Below are 15005 nucleotides of genomic sequence, written 5' to 3'. Positions count from 1 at the left end.
ATAAAGCAAAAAACTAATATGAAAGACCTGGGAATGATCATGTCAGAGGATCTCAGCTTCAAGGACCATAAAATTACATCAATCGCATTTGCTAGAAAAATGACATTACGCCTAATGAGAACCTTCAAAACTAAGGATGCCAACCCATGATGACACTCTTCAGGTATCTTGCTCTATCTAGAATGGAATATTGCTGCACACTAACAGCACCTTGCAAGGCAGGTGAAATTGCTGACCTAGAAAATGTACAGAGAACCTTCACGGCACACATAACTGAGATAAAACATCTCAATTACTGGGAATGCTTGAAGTTCCTCAACCTATACTCCCTAGAATGCAGGCAGGAGAGATGCACGAGTATATACACATGGAAAATCCTAGAGGGATTAGTATCAAACTTGCACACGAAAATCACTCCCTATGAAAGTAAAACTTGGCAGATGATGCAACATACCCCCCCCAATGAAATGTAAGGGGTGCCACTAGCACGATAAATACAATAAGTGTCAGGGGCCCAAGACTGTTCAACTGCCTCCCAGCTTACATAAGAGTGATTACCAATAGACCCCTGGCTGCCTTAAGCAGGCACTGGACAGGCACCTGACCAGCCAGGCTGTGGTTCCAACATCGGGTTATGTGTGGCGAACAGTAACAGCCTGGTTTATCAGGCCCTGATCAACCATGAGGCCTGGTCACAGACCAGGCCGCGGGGGCGTTGACCCCTGGAACTCACTCCACGTATACTCCAGGTATACACCATGTGAGGTGTTTAGTAGTTCTGAGCAAATGAACGACTGTGGTACAGGCCAACGCCCCCTTGTTGCCTGTTTTGTCTGTCTGGGATCCATATTCTGTTATCACAAGGATCCTTCATGTGGGTCTCTGTGAAAGCTGCAAACACTGTATTTGACTCCGTGAGCAGTCCTTTGATGTAAGGAATTTTGTTACTTGTTGATTTCTTTAGACCCTGTATGTCTGCAAAGATAAATGTCGTTATACTGATGGAATTTGGGGGGGGGGATTATTTGCTGGCATTAACATCTGTTGTTCTGGAGTGGAGGCCAATCACTGTGCCTCTGCTCCAGAAGTGTTTTCAGTTGGTGTACTATTTCTGTCATTTCTTGCCAGTCTTTTCTCCTTCTGGGCACTTAAAATCCTTCTTCTCTGAAGAGGTTACGGCTTCCCTCTTTTGTTTCCCATGGTCCGGCTGGTCTTTGTCTTCTTGTCCCTTTTAGATGTGCCTGGCAGCCACTCATCACGGAGTGATGAGTGGCACATTTCGGGGTGAACTAAGTTACAGGGAGGGGAGTTGCACCCTCCTGTTTTCATGTGGGTGTGGCATTTTATGGGATGGTCAAGGGTGCATGTCTACATGCCTGCAGACACCCAAGGCATAGAATTTGCATAGACTGGAATTTTGTTTGCTAGGATTTTTTTGTGGTTGCATTCCCTGCTGCTGCATTTTTTCCGGTTTCCCCACTACCTATCGCCCCTGTGTGGACATCAGTGCTTCCACCAGATTTTACTGGTAATGTGTCAACACTATTCCTTGAGACATCATCCCCTTTTGTTTCGTCTCAAGCTGTATCACTACTTTATGCCTCTGTAAATTGTATAACGTTGTCTTTACCTGTTTCCTCACCAGCGCCACTATCTCAATTTGGTACACTGTCCTCCAGGACACCACTAGCACCCTCTGACCCACTGTCCTCCAAGATAGCCCCATCCAACCCACCCATTTTTTCCCCAGCTGTTATACCAGGCTGACACGTCTTCCAAGAAAGATATTTTATCGGTGTTCGTGTCTTTTAATACAGATGCAATTATTTCCCATAGGTGTATCTTCTCTGGACAGATGCAAAAACATTTCTCTGATTTTATATCAAAAGTGGTCGCTGGTTTAAAGCTCCTGCATATCCTTTGTGACCATTTACCACAGAGATTTTATGCAATCCAGGCATCACTTCGTCTGTTACCCTTTCTGCAGACACAGATTTTTCATGGTGGTAGTCATTTACAACTCCTAACAGTTTACAACTCTTCTAAGTACCTAGTCCACAGGACTACTAAAAGTATCTAGTTCAACTGCCTCCCAGCATACATAAGGGGGATTACCAACAGACCCCTGGCAGTCTTCAAGCTGGCACTGGACAAGCACCTAAAGTCGGTACCTGACCAGCCGAGCTGTGGCTCGTACGTTGGTTTGCGTGCAGCCAGCAGTAACAGCCTGGTTGATCAGGCTCTGATCCACCAGGAGGCATGGTCACAGACCGGGCCACGGGGGTGTTGACCCCTGGAACTCTCTCCAGGTAAACTCCAGGTAGTACTAGTACCAGTACCTGTAATACTAGTACGAGTAGTACTAGTACCAGCATCAGTAGTACTAGTACCAGTATTACTAGTACAAGTACCAGTAGTACTAGTACCAGTAATTGTAATACTTGTACCACTAGTACTAGTACCAGTACCTGTAGCACTAGTACTAGTAGTACTAGTACCAGTACAGGAAGGCCCTGCTTTACGGCGTTTCACTTTACGGCGTTCCGCTAATACGGTCATTTCAAATTATGACCAAAACTCGCTATACGGCTCCCCCCACCTGACTTTCTAATACCGTCACCGCGCCCCACCTTGTTTGTTTACATTCTTCGTGAGCTCAGTAAGCACTAAGTCTCTCCATTTTGTCTGGAAACTCCAAAATTTCAAGTGTTTTTAAAAGTTATTTCATATTTTATATATACTCTGATAATTATACTTATGTATACCTGTACTTAAATAAACTTACATACTGTGCTGGCATGCAGGTACACATTAAAATCAGTAAGAGTGTCTTATGTCTCCAGACGTCATATTAGTAATGATAATAATAATCATCAAGTCTCATTTAAATATCGTATATTACGTTAAATACACATTTTCATTAATCCATCTATGATATTTTTTCAAAATTATATAATAAACACGATACATAACATAAAAAGATGATAAATACACCCCACAATAGAATAAATAAACATAAATATGAGATGTGGTAGCAGACGACTTGCACAAGTGACGCCATATTAGAAATGCTAATAATAATAATAATAATAATCACCGAGTCTCATTAAATGTTGCATATTACGTTAATATACACATTTTCATTAATACATCCATGATATTTTCTTCAAAATTATATAATAAACACGATACATAAAATAAAAAGATGATAAATACACCCTACAATAGAGTAAATAAACATAAATATGAGATGTGGTAGCCAGATAACTTGTACAAGTGATGCCAAGAATAACATTTTCTCTAATCTAACATAAGAGAAAATGTGTTACTTGGGGTAACTGTAGAAAATTATTCCTTTCGTATGTATGTATGTAAGTTTATTCAGGTATACACAAATACAGTTACATAGATTATCATACATAACAACATATGTGTAGAGAACCTAGGATAACCCAAAAAAGTCAGAGTGACTTATTTCCATTGCCTTCACTCAGAGCATCATTTCTTCTCAAAATGATGTTACATGAGAATGGGAGTGTTCTTCTTTATTTATTCTACCGTATCAATGTAGAGACAACCTGTACACAATGTAACTTGTACACAAACCAGACGTGTACACTTCGTTTACAAAACTTACCTTCGCCTGGTTTGTTTACATAACTCTGCACCTGTCCTCTCTCATGCACTCATTCTTTCTCTCTCTCATTTATTCGTTTTATCTCATTTACTTACTCCTGACCCTACATTAAGACTACAAATATTTTAAGGTAAGTAATGAGTGAACTGTATATACATTTTATCGCTCTGGGATGCTTAAATGTAATAGAATATTATGTGTAGGTGGGTTGGCCTGGTATGGTAGCCCGGCTGACTACCATACATACCACACTTGATTTTTTACAATGAATACTACTCATCTCACCCTATATTTTAAGGCACGCAATGAGTAAACTGTATATACAATTTATCGCTCTGGGATGCTTAAATATCAGAGAATTGTATGTGTGGGTGGGGTGACCTGGTATGGTAGCCTGGCAGACTACCATACATACCACACTTGATTTCTTACAATAAATACTACTTGTCTCACCCTAGATTAAGACTATAAATATTTTAAGGTAAGTAATGAGTGCACTATGTGTGTATTGTAATTTTTTATTGTTTTTTTGATGCCTGGTTCTATTGCTAACTTAATATATGTTAGTGTAAACTTGTTATCTAGTGTTTGTATGCATTTGTAAGTGGAAAAAAAGGGTGTTCCACTTTACGGAGGTTTCCGCTTTACGGTGGTAACTTGGAACCTAACCAGCCGTATAAGTGGGGCCTTCCTGTACCTGCATTACTAGTATCAGCAGTATTAGTACCAGTACTTGTACTAGTACCAGTACCTGCAGTACTAGTACCAGCACCTGCAATACTGGTACTAGTACTACTAGTACTATTACTGCAGGTGCTGGTACTAGTACTGCAGGTACTTGTACTAGTACAAGTACTGGTACTAGTACTGCTGATACTAGTAATACAGGTACTGGTACTAACACTACTAGTACTAGTGCTAAAGGTACTGGTACTAGTACTAGTGGTACTAAAAACAACAGACATAGCCCCACTCCACAAAGGGGGCAGTAAAGCAACAGCAAAGAACTACAGACCAATAGCACTAACATCCCATATCATAAAAATCTTTGAAAGGGTCCTAAGAAGCAAGATCACCACCCATATAGAAACCCATCAGTTACACAACCCAGGGCAACATGGGTTTAGAACAGGTCGCTCCTGTCTGTCTCAACTATTGGATCACTACGACAAGGTCCTAAATGCACTAGAAGACAAAAAGAATGCAGATGTAATATATACAGACTTTGCAAAAGCCTTCGACAAGTGTGACCATGGCGTAATAGCGCACAAAATGCGTGCTAAAGGAATAACAGGAAAAGTCGGTCGATGGATCTATAATTTCCTCACTAACAGAACACAGAGAGTAGTCGTCAACAGAGTAAAGTCTGAGGCAGCTACGGTGAAAAGCTCTGTTCCACAAGGCACAGTACTCGCTCCCATCTTGTTCCTCATCCTCATATCCGACATAGACAAGGATGTCAGCCACAGCACTGTGTCTTCCTTTGCAGATGACACCCGAATCTGCATGACAGTGTCTTCCATTGCAGACACTGCAAGGCTCCAGGCGGACATCAACCAAATCTTTCAGTGGGCTGCAGAAAACAATATGAAGTTCAACGATGAGAAATTTCAATTACTCAGATATGGTAAACATGAGGAAATTAAATCTTCATCAGAGTACAAAACAAATTCTGGCCAAAAAATAGAGCGTAACACCAACGTCAAAGACCTGGGAGTGATCATGTCGGAGGATCTCACCTTCAAGGACCATAACATTGTATCAATCGCATCTGCTAGAAAAATGACAGGATGGATAATGAGAACCTTCAAAACTAGGGAGGCCAAGCCCATGATGACACTCTTCAGGTCACTTGTTCTATCTAGGCTGGAATATTGCTGCACACTAACAGCACCTTTCAAGGCAGGTGAAATTGCCGAACTAGAAAATGTGCAGAGAACTTTCAGGGCGCACATAACGGAGATAAAACACCTCAATTACTGGGAGCGCTTGAGGTTCCTAAACCTGTATTCCCTGGAAAATCCTAGAGGGGCTAGTACCGAACTTGCACACGAAAATCACTCACTACGAAAGCAAAAGACTTGGCAGACGATGCACCATCCCCCCAATGAAAAGCAGGGGTGTCACTAGCACGTTAAGAGACCATACAATAAGTGTCAGGGGCCCAAGACTGTTCAACTGCCTCCCAGCACACATAAGGGGGATTATCAACAGACCCCTGGCAGTCTTCAAGCTGGCACTGGACAAGCACCTAAAGTCAGTTCCTGATCAGCCGGGCTGTGGCTCGTACGTTGGTTTGCGTGCAGCCAGCAGCAACAGCCTGGTTGATCAGGCGCTGATCCACCAGGAGGCCTGGTCACAGACCGGGCCGCGGGGGCGTTGACCCCCGGAACTCTCTCCAGGTAAACTCCAGACAGACCGGGCTCGGGGGCGTTGACCCCCGGAACTCTCTCCAGGTAAACTCCAGGTAAACTAGTATTACAATTACTAGTACCTGTAATACTAGTACAAGTACCTGTAGTACTAAAAACAGTATTGGTAGTACTAGTACCAGTACCTGTAGTACTAGTACCAGTACCTGTAGCACTAGTACCAGTACCTGTATTACTAGTACCAGTACTTGAAGCACTAGTACCAGTACTTGTAGTACTAGAACCAATACCTGAAGCACTAGTACCAGTACTTGTAGTACTAGTACCAGTAACTGTACCAGTACCTGTAGGACTAGTACCAGTACCTGTACTACTAGTACCGGTAGTACTAGTACCAGTACTTGTAGTACTAGTACCAGTACCTGTAGTACTGGCACTAGAAGTACTACTACAAATACCTGTAGTACTAGTACCAAGTACCTGTAGTACTAGTACCAGTGCCTGTAGTACTAGTACCAGTACCTGTTGTACTAGCACCAATAGTACTAGTACCAGTACCTGTATTACTAGTACCAGTAGTACAAGTACCAATACCATTAGTACTAGCACCAATAGTACTAATGGTATTGGCACTACCGGTGCTAGTACTGCTGGTACTGGTACTAGTACCAGTACTACTTGTACCAGGACTAGCAGCAAAAGAACCAATAATGCTAGCACAAGTAGTACTTGTACCAGGACTAGTACTAGCATCAGTACCAGTAGAACTAGCACCCTCAGTACTAATGCCAGTAGTACTAACACCAGCACTACAGGCATGTGTCAACACTATTCCCTACTAGTACTACTAGCACTAGTACCAGTATTATTAGCACCAGTACCTGGAGTAGTGCTAGTATCAGTACTAGCACCAGTACCAGTAGTACTAGTACCAGCAGTACTAGTATCAGTAGTATTAGCACCAGTACTAATAGTACTATCACCAGTACCAGTACTACTGATACCAGTAGTACTAGCACCAGTAGTTGTAGTACTACTAGTACATGTACCCAGAGTACTAGCACCAGTATCAGTACTAGTAAGAGTACCAGTAGTACTAGCATCAGTACCAGTAGTACTAGTATCTTTACCAGTAGTACTAGCACAAGTACTAGTATCGGTACCAGTAGTACTAGCACCAGTATCAGTAGAACTAGCACCAATACCAGTAGTACCAGTACCAATAGTACTAACTCCAGTACCAGCAGTACTAGCACCATTACCAGTAGTATTAGTATCAGTACCAGTAGTATTAGTATCAGTATCAGTAGTACTAGCACCAGTACCAGTAGTACTAGTATCTGTAACAGAAGTACTAGCAGCAATACCATTAGTATTCACAGCACTGGTATCAGTAGTACTAGCACCAGTACCAGTAGTACTAACATCAGTACCAGTATTATTAGCACCAGTACCAGTAGTACTAGCACCAGTAGCACTAGCACCAATAGTACTAGCACCAGTAACACTAGTACTAATACCAGTATTACTAGCATCAGTGCCAGTAGTACTAGTATCAGTACCAGTAATACTAGCACCAGTACTAGTATAACTAGTATCAGTACCAGTACTGATACTAGCACTACTGGTACTAGTACTACTGGTACTGGTGCTAGTAATACTGGTATTAGTACTAGTGCTACTGTTGCTAGTACTACTGGTATTAGTACTACTGGTACTGGTACTAGCACTACTGGTACTCATGCTAATACTACTGGTACTGATAATGGTGCTAGTACTACTGTTATTGGTGCTAGCACTTCTGGTATTTTTGGTAGTACTACTGGCATTGGTGCTAGTACTACTGGTGCTAGCACTACTGGTACTGGTGCTAGTACTACTGGTACTGGTGCTATTACTGCTGGTGCTAGTACTACTAGTGATGGTACTAGTACTACTGGTACTGGTGCTAATGGTATTGATACTAGTACTACTGATGCAGTTGCTAGTACTACTGGCACTGATACTAGTACTGTTACTGGCACTAGTACTACTGGTACTGGTACTACGGATACTAGTACTACTGGTATTAGTACTAGTACCAGTAGTACTAGCACCAGTACCAGCAGTACTAGTACTAATACCAGTAGTACTACCACCAGTGTTACTAGCACCAGTACCAGTAGTACTAGTACCAGTACCAGTAGTACTAGTGCAAGCACCAGTAGTACTAGTATCCGTAGTACCAGTACCAGTAGTACTAGTGCCAGTAACAGTACTAGTATCAGTGCCAGTAGTACTAGCAACTGCATCAGTAGTACTAGTATCAATACCATTAGCACCAGTACCAGTAGTACTAGTACCATCACTAGTAGTACTAGCACCAGCAGTAATAGCACCAGTACCAGTAGTACTAGCACCAGTACCAGTAGTGCTAGCACCAGTAGTACTAGCACCAATGCCAGTAGTACTACCAAAAATACCAGAAGTGCTAGCACCAATAACAGTAGTACTAGCACCATTATCAGTACCAGTAGTATTAGCATGAGTACCAGTAGTGCTAGTACCAGTACCAGTAGTACTAATACCAGTAGTACTAGCAACAGTAGCACTAGTACTAATACCAGTATTACTAGCACCAGTACCAGTAGTACTAGTACCAGTAGTGCTAGTATCAGTACCAGTAGTACTATCACCAGTACCATTAGTACTAGCACCAGTACCAGTAGTGCTAGTACTAATACCAATAGTACTACCACCAGTGCCTGTAGTACTAGCACCAGTACCAGTAGTACTAGTACCAGTACCAGTAGTACTAGTATTATTACCAACAGTACTTGCACATGCATCAGTAGTACTAGTATCAATACCATTAGTACTAGCACCAGCATTAGTAGTACCAGTACCAGTAGTACCAGCACCAGTACTAGTATTAGCACCAGTAGTACTAGCACCAGTACCAGTAGAACTAGCACCAATAACAGTAGTACCAGTACCAGTAGTACTAGCACCAGTACCAGTAGTTCTAGTATCAGTACCAGTAGTACTAGCACCAGCACCAGTAGTACCAGCACCAGTAGTACTAGTACCAGTACCAGTAGTACCAGCACCAGTACTAGTATCAGTACCAGTAGTACTAGCACCAGCTCCAGTAGAACTAGCACCAATAGTTCTAGTATCAGTACCAGTAGTACTAGCACCAGTACCAGCAGTACCACCACCAGTAGTACTAGTACCAGTACCAGTAGTACCAGCACCAGTAATAGTATCAGTACCAGTAGTACTAGCACCAGTACCAGTAGAACTAGCACCAATAACAGTAGTACCAGTACCAGTAGTACTAGCACCAGTACCAGTAGTTCTAGTATCAGTACCAGTAGTACTAGCAACAGTATCAGTAGTACTAACGCCAGTACCAGTAGTACTAGTAAAAGTACCAGTAGTACTAGTATCAGTACCAGTAGTACTAGCACCAGTACCAGTAGTACTAGCACCAGTACTAGCATCAGTACCAGTAGTACTAGCACCAGTACTAGTATCAGTACCAGTAGTGCTAGCACCAGTACCAGTAGTACTAGCATTAGTATCAGTAGTACTAGCACCAGTACCAGTAGTACTAGCATCAGTACCAGTAGTACCAGCACCAGTAGTACTAGTACCAGTAGTACTAGTATTGGTATCAGCAGTACTAGTACTAATACCAGTAGTACTAGTACTAATACCAGTAGTACTAGCGACAGTACCAGTAATACTAGTACCAATATTAGTAGCATCATAACCAGTAGTACTAGTACCAGTAATTTTATCAGTACCAGTAGTACTATCACCTGTACCAGTAATACTAGTACCAATATTAGTAGCATCATAACCAGTAGTACTAGTACCAGTAATTTTATCAGTACCAGTAGTACTATTACCTGCACCAGTAGTACTAGTATCAGTACCAGTAGTACTAGCACCAGTATCAGCAGTAGTAGCACAAGTACCAGCAGTACTAGCACCATTACCAGTATTACTAGTATGAGTACCAGTAGTACTAGTATCAGTATCAGTAGTACTAGCACCAGTACCAGCAGTACTAGCATCAGTAACAAAGTACTAGCAGCAGTACAAGTAGTATTAACACCAGTACCAGTAGTACTAGCACCTGTACCAGTAGTACTAACATCAATACCAGTATTACTAGCACCAGTACCAGTAGTACTAGTATGAGTGCCAGTAGTACTAGCACCAGTACTAGTAGTACTAGCACCAGTAGTACTAGTACGAATAGTACTAGCACCAGTAACACTAGTACTAATACCAGTATTACTAGCATCAGTACCAGTAGTACTAGTATCAGTACCAGTAGTACTAGCACTAGTACTATCACCAGTACCAGTAATACTAGCACCAGTACCTGCAGTACTAGTACTAATACCAGTAGTACTACCTACACATAGGCCTACATAGGCCTACACAGGACAATAAAAATGAGGTCAACTAGAAACTACAGTAAAGAAACACTGGTAAATAGGCTACACAATTGTGACTGGACAGAGATAACAAGTTGCACGGACGTAAACGATGCCTGGGAAAAATTCAAAACAATGTTCGCTACCATCCTTGATAATATTGCACCAGTTAAAGAGGTTAGGATTAAACGAAGAACTGAACCCTGGATGACTACTGAGATATTAGATAATATGAAATTCAGAGACCAGCTGCTAAAAAGATTTAAAGCAAACAGACAGGATATTGCAGCACTAAATGAATTCCAAAGGGTGAGGAACAGAGTACAGAGACTTATAAAAGGAGCAAAGGCAAAGCACTATTGCTCAAAAATTGAAGAGTATAAGCATAACCCCAGAAAGCTCTGGCAACAACTAAAACAGTTGGGGTATAGCCATAAGCCAGTAGATAGGTCTAACATAGTACTCACTATCGATAATGAGGTATGCCACGAAACATCTAAGGTGGCAAATTGCTTTAATTCATACTACACATCTGTTGCATCAACACTAGTAAGTAAACTACCAGCTGCATCAAATACCTTTAACACAGACTCTGGTAAGTTTCAAACATACTATACCAATAAAGGGGTAACCCCAAACAGTTGTCAACTAGTAAGTGTATCTCATGACTTTATTCAAAAAGAACTAAGCAGGTTAAACCCAACTAAGAGCACAGGCCCTGATAACATCCCGTCTAAGTTCCTAAAAGATGGTGCTTCTGAACTGTCAATCCCTATTGCTCACATAATAAATCTATCAATCACCACTAATACCGTACCAGAGGGGTTCAAGGAGGCCAGAGTTACTCCTATCTTCAAGAAAAATAGTAGGTCTGATGTAAGCAACTATAGGCCTGTTAGTATACTCAGTATAATATCTAAAATTCTAGAGAGGGCGGTGTATTCTCAAGTAGTTAAGTACCTTAATGACAACAACATTCTCCATAGCTATCAATCGGGCTTTAGAAGATCCTACTCAACCGACACCTCCCTTATTAATCTGATGGATTACCTGAGAACTGAAATGTCAAAGGGGAACCTCATAGGTATGGTAACCTTAGACCTGCAAAAGGCCTTCGATACTGTCAACCACAATATATTATGTAAGAAACTTCAAGCTATCGGTATAGGTTCTGTAGACTGGTTTAAGTCCTACCTTAGCAACAGGAGACAAATAGTCAAAATCAACAAAACAGAATCAGAACCCCTGCCGATAACATGTGGAGTTCCCCAAGGTAGTATTCTGGGTCCCTTATTATTCTTATGTTATGTCAATGATATGCTTATCAGTGTCAAGTGCAATCTCCTACTGTATGCAGATGACAGTGCTCTATTAGTGTCAGGTAAAGACCCACAAGATATTGCTAATGTTTTAACACTGGAACTGGAGTCCTGCAGCAAATGGTTAGTAGACAACAAACCATCATTACACCTAGGGAAAACTGAAGCCATTCACTTTGGCACGAAACATAAACTGAGAAGGGTAAATAATTTTAATGTTCAATGTAATGGGGAGCCCATCACTTTGGTTTCATCAGTAAAATATTTGGGAATCCCCTTTAACCCATGCATGTCAGGAGAATTGATAGGGAACAGTGTAGTAAAGAAAGCGAATGCCAGACTGAAGTTCTTGTATATACAAGCACAGTGTCTACCTACTGAGGCTCGCAGGACCCTATGTCTAGCCCTTATACAATGCCATATGGATTACGCTTGCTCTTCTTGGTACTCTGCCTTGACAAAAAAACTGAAAGATAGACTGCAAATCACCCAGAACAAAATCGTAAGATTCATCCTGGGGCTGGGACCAAGAGAACATGTAGGCCAGGATGAATTACAGCAGTTGGATATGCTGAATGTTGAAGACAGAGTAAAACAACTGAAGCTAAATCATGTTTATAAAATTGCTCACAAACAATGTCCAGAATATCTTGCTGTCAATTTTGTCAAGGTTGGGAACCAAAGCAATCATAGTACTAGGGGGAGGGAGCACAACTTTGTAGTACCCACAGTCAGTGGCCAGGCTTCAAACACCTTTTATTGTACAGCAATAAAGGAATGGAACAGACTGCCCGCACATGTCAAAGCCAGTCATAGCATGAACCAGTTCAAGAAGAGTGCCAAAAGGTGTCTGATGAATGTAGCTACAGAAAGGGAGGGGAATGATTTTCTATTTTTTAGCTAACATACGTGTAAATTTTACCTTATTCCTAGTAATGACCCTCGTATTGTAGATAGTCTTAATGACCTTGGTGAAGTAGATAGTCTTTTTAGTATGATAATAAGATGTTATCTTCATTGTAGAATAATAAAAAATATTATAACCTTTATATTATAATAATAAGGTAAAAGGACCCCAATGGAAATAAGTCACTCTGTCTGACTTTTTTGGGTTATCCTAGGTTCTCTACACATATGCTGCTATGTATGATAATTATATGTAACTGTATTTGTGTATACCTGAATAAACTTACTTACTTACTTACTTACTCCAGTATTACTAGCACCAGTACCACTAGTACCAGTACCAATATTACTAGTACAAGCACCAGCAGTACTAGTATCTGTATTACCAGTACCAGTAGTACTAGTACCAGTAACAGTAGTACTAGTATTAGTGCCAGTACTACTAGCAACTGCATCAGTAGTACCAGTATCAATACCATTAGTACCAGTACCAGTAGTACTAGTACCATCACCAGTATTACTAGCACCAGTACCAATAGTACTAACACCAGAACTAGTAGTACTAGTACCAGCAGTACTAGCAACAGTAGCACTAATTCTAATACCAGTATTACTAGCACCAGTACCAGTAGTGCTAGCATCAGTACCAGTAGTACTATCACCAGTACCATTAGTACTAGCACCAGTACAAGTAGTACTAGTACTAATACCAATAGTTCTACCACCAGTACCAGTAGTACTAGCACCAGCACCAGGAGTACTAGTACCAGTACCAGTAGTACTAATTTCCGTAGAACCAGTACCAGTAGTAATGGCACCATTACCAACAGTACTTGCACATGCATCAGTAGTACTAGTATCAATACCATTAGTACCAGCACCAGTACCAGTAGTACTAGTACCAGTACCAGCAGCACTGGTACCAGTAGTACTAGCACCAGTAGTACTAGCTCCAATACTACCAGCACTAGTAGTACTAGCACCAGCAATAGTAGTACTAGCACCAGCATCAGTAGTACTAGCACAAGTACCAGTAGTACTAGCACAAGCACCAGTACTACTAGTACCAGCAGTACTAGCACCAGTTCCAGTAGTATTAGCACCACTACCAGTAGTACTAGCACCAGTACCAGTAGTACCAGCAGCAGCACCAGTAGTACTAACACCAGTACTAGAACCAGTACTAGCATCAGTACTAGAATAAGTAGTACTAACACCAGTACTATAACCGGTAGTACTAGCACCATTACCAGTAGAACTAGTATCAGCACTGGTAGTACTAGTACCATGATTAGTATTACTAGCACAATTACCAGTAGTACCTGCACCAGTATTACTAGTGCCAGCAGTACTAGTACTAGCACCAGTACAAGTAGTATTAGTACCTGGACTAGTAGTACTATGTATAACTAGGGCATATAATAAGTGTTTAGAATTAGTAGGTGAGGAAATAGTGAACAATGATAATTTAAAATTGTAATTAAATGCATTAGAAAATATATATTAATCGTATGAATTAGTGGACAAAGATTATGAAGAAAAAGTGTTTGAGAATGGTGCAGATTATGAAGAAATGGAACTATTAATCAATCAGTATTACGAAATAGAGGAAAACATATTGTCCTGTAATAATAAATTAAGAAGTGTAGACAAAGCAGTTAGTAATATAAATGACAGGTCTAGGCCTTTGCCCAAACTCCCAGAGTTATGTCTATCAGCATTTAGTCCAGGAGACAGGTGGGACAAATTCTGGTCAGTATTTAAAGCTGCTGTACATGTGAGGAATGACCTAGCAAATGTCACAAAATTATTTTATCTCAAAGGGCAGGTGAAAGGTGATGCTCATGCCTTAATTCAAGGATTCGAAAATACTGACTGTAGTTACCCAGATTTGTTAGAGGTCACCTATGGTAATTTGGAGCAAAGTAGGTTAGACCTAGTAAACATTGTGATTAATTTAAGAACTCCGGAACACAATTATTATAATTTGCAACAATTTAGGGTCAAATTAGAAAGCATTTTTAAGTCCTTGAGTAATACCTGGAGTTTACCTGGAGAGAGTTCCGGGGGTCGCCCCCGCGGCCCGGTCTGTGACCAGGCCTCCTGGTGGATCAGAGCCTGATCAACCAGGCTGTTGCTGCTGGCTGCACGCAAACCAACGTACGAGCCACAGCCCGGCTGATCAGGATCTGACTTTAGGTGCTTGTCCAGTGCCAGCTTGACGACTGCCAGGGGTCTGTTGGTAATCCCCCTTATGTGTGCTGGGAGGCGGTTGAACAGTCTCGGGCCCCTGACACTTATTGTATGGTCTCTTAACGTGCTAGTGACACCCCTGCTT

General features: G+C 41.4%; 2 protein-coding genes across 3 annotated transcripts in view; both read right to left on the bottom strand.

Moving 5' to 3' along the window:
* LOC128688223 (uncharacterized) overlaps nucleotides 1–15005 on the bottom strand; it is a 598240-nt gene that overhangs the window by 206433 nt on the left and 376802 nt on the right. The gene's annotated exons all lie outside the window — the stretch shown is intronic.
* Nucleotides 1–15005, bottom strand: part of LOC128688225 (transcription initiation factor IIA subunit 1) — a 262849-nt gene that overhangs the window by 36654 nt on the left and 211190 nt on the right. The window lies entirely within an intron of this gene.

This window comes from Cherax quadricarinatus, chromosome 19, assembly GCF_038502225.1.
Source record: "Cherax quadricarinatus isolate ZL_2023a chromosome 19, ASM3850222v1, whole genome shotgun sequence".
In the NCBI taxonomy this organism is placed as follows: domain Eukaryota; kingdom Metazoa; phylum Arthropoda; class Malacostraca; order Decapoda; family Parastacidae; genus Cherax; species Cherax quadricarinatus.
This window is presented reverse-complemented; position numbering and strand designations above follow the sequence as displayed.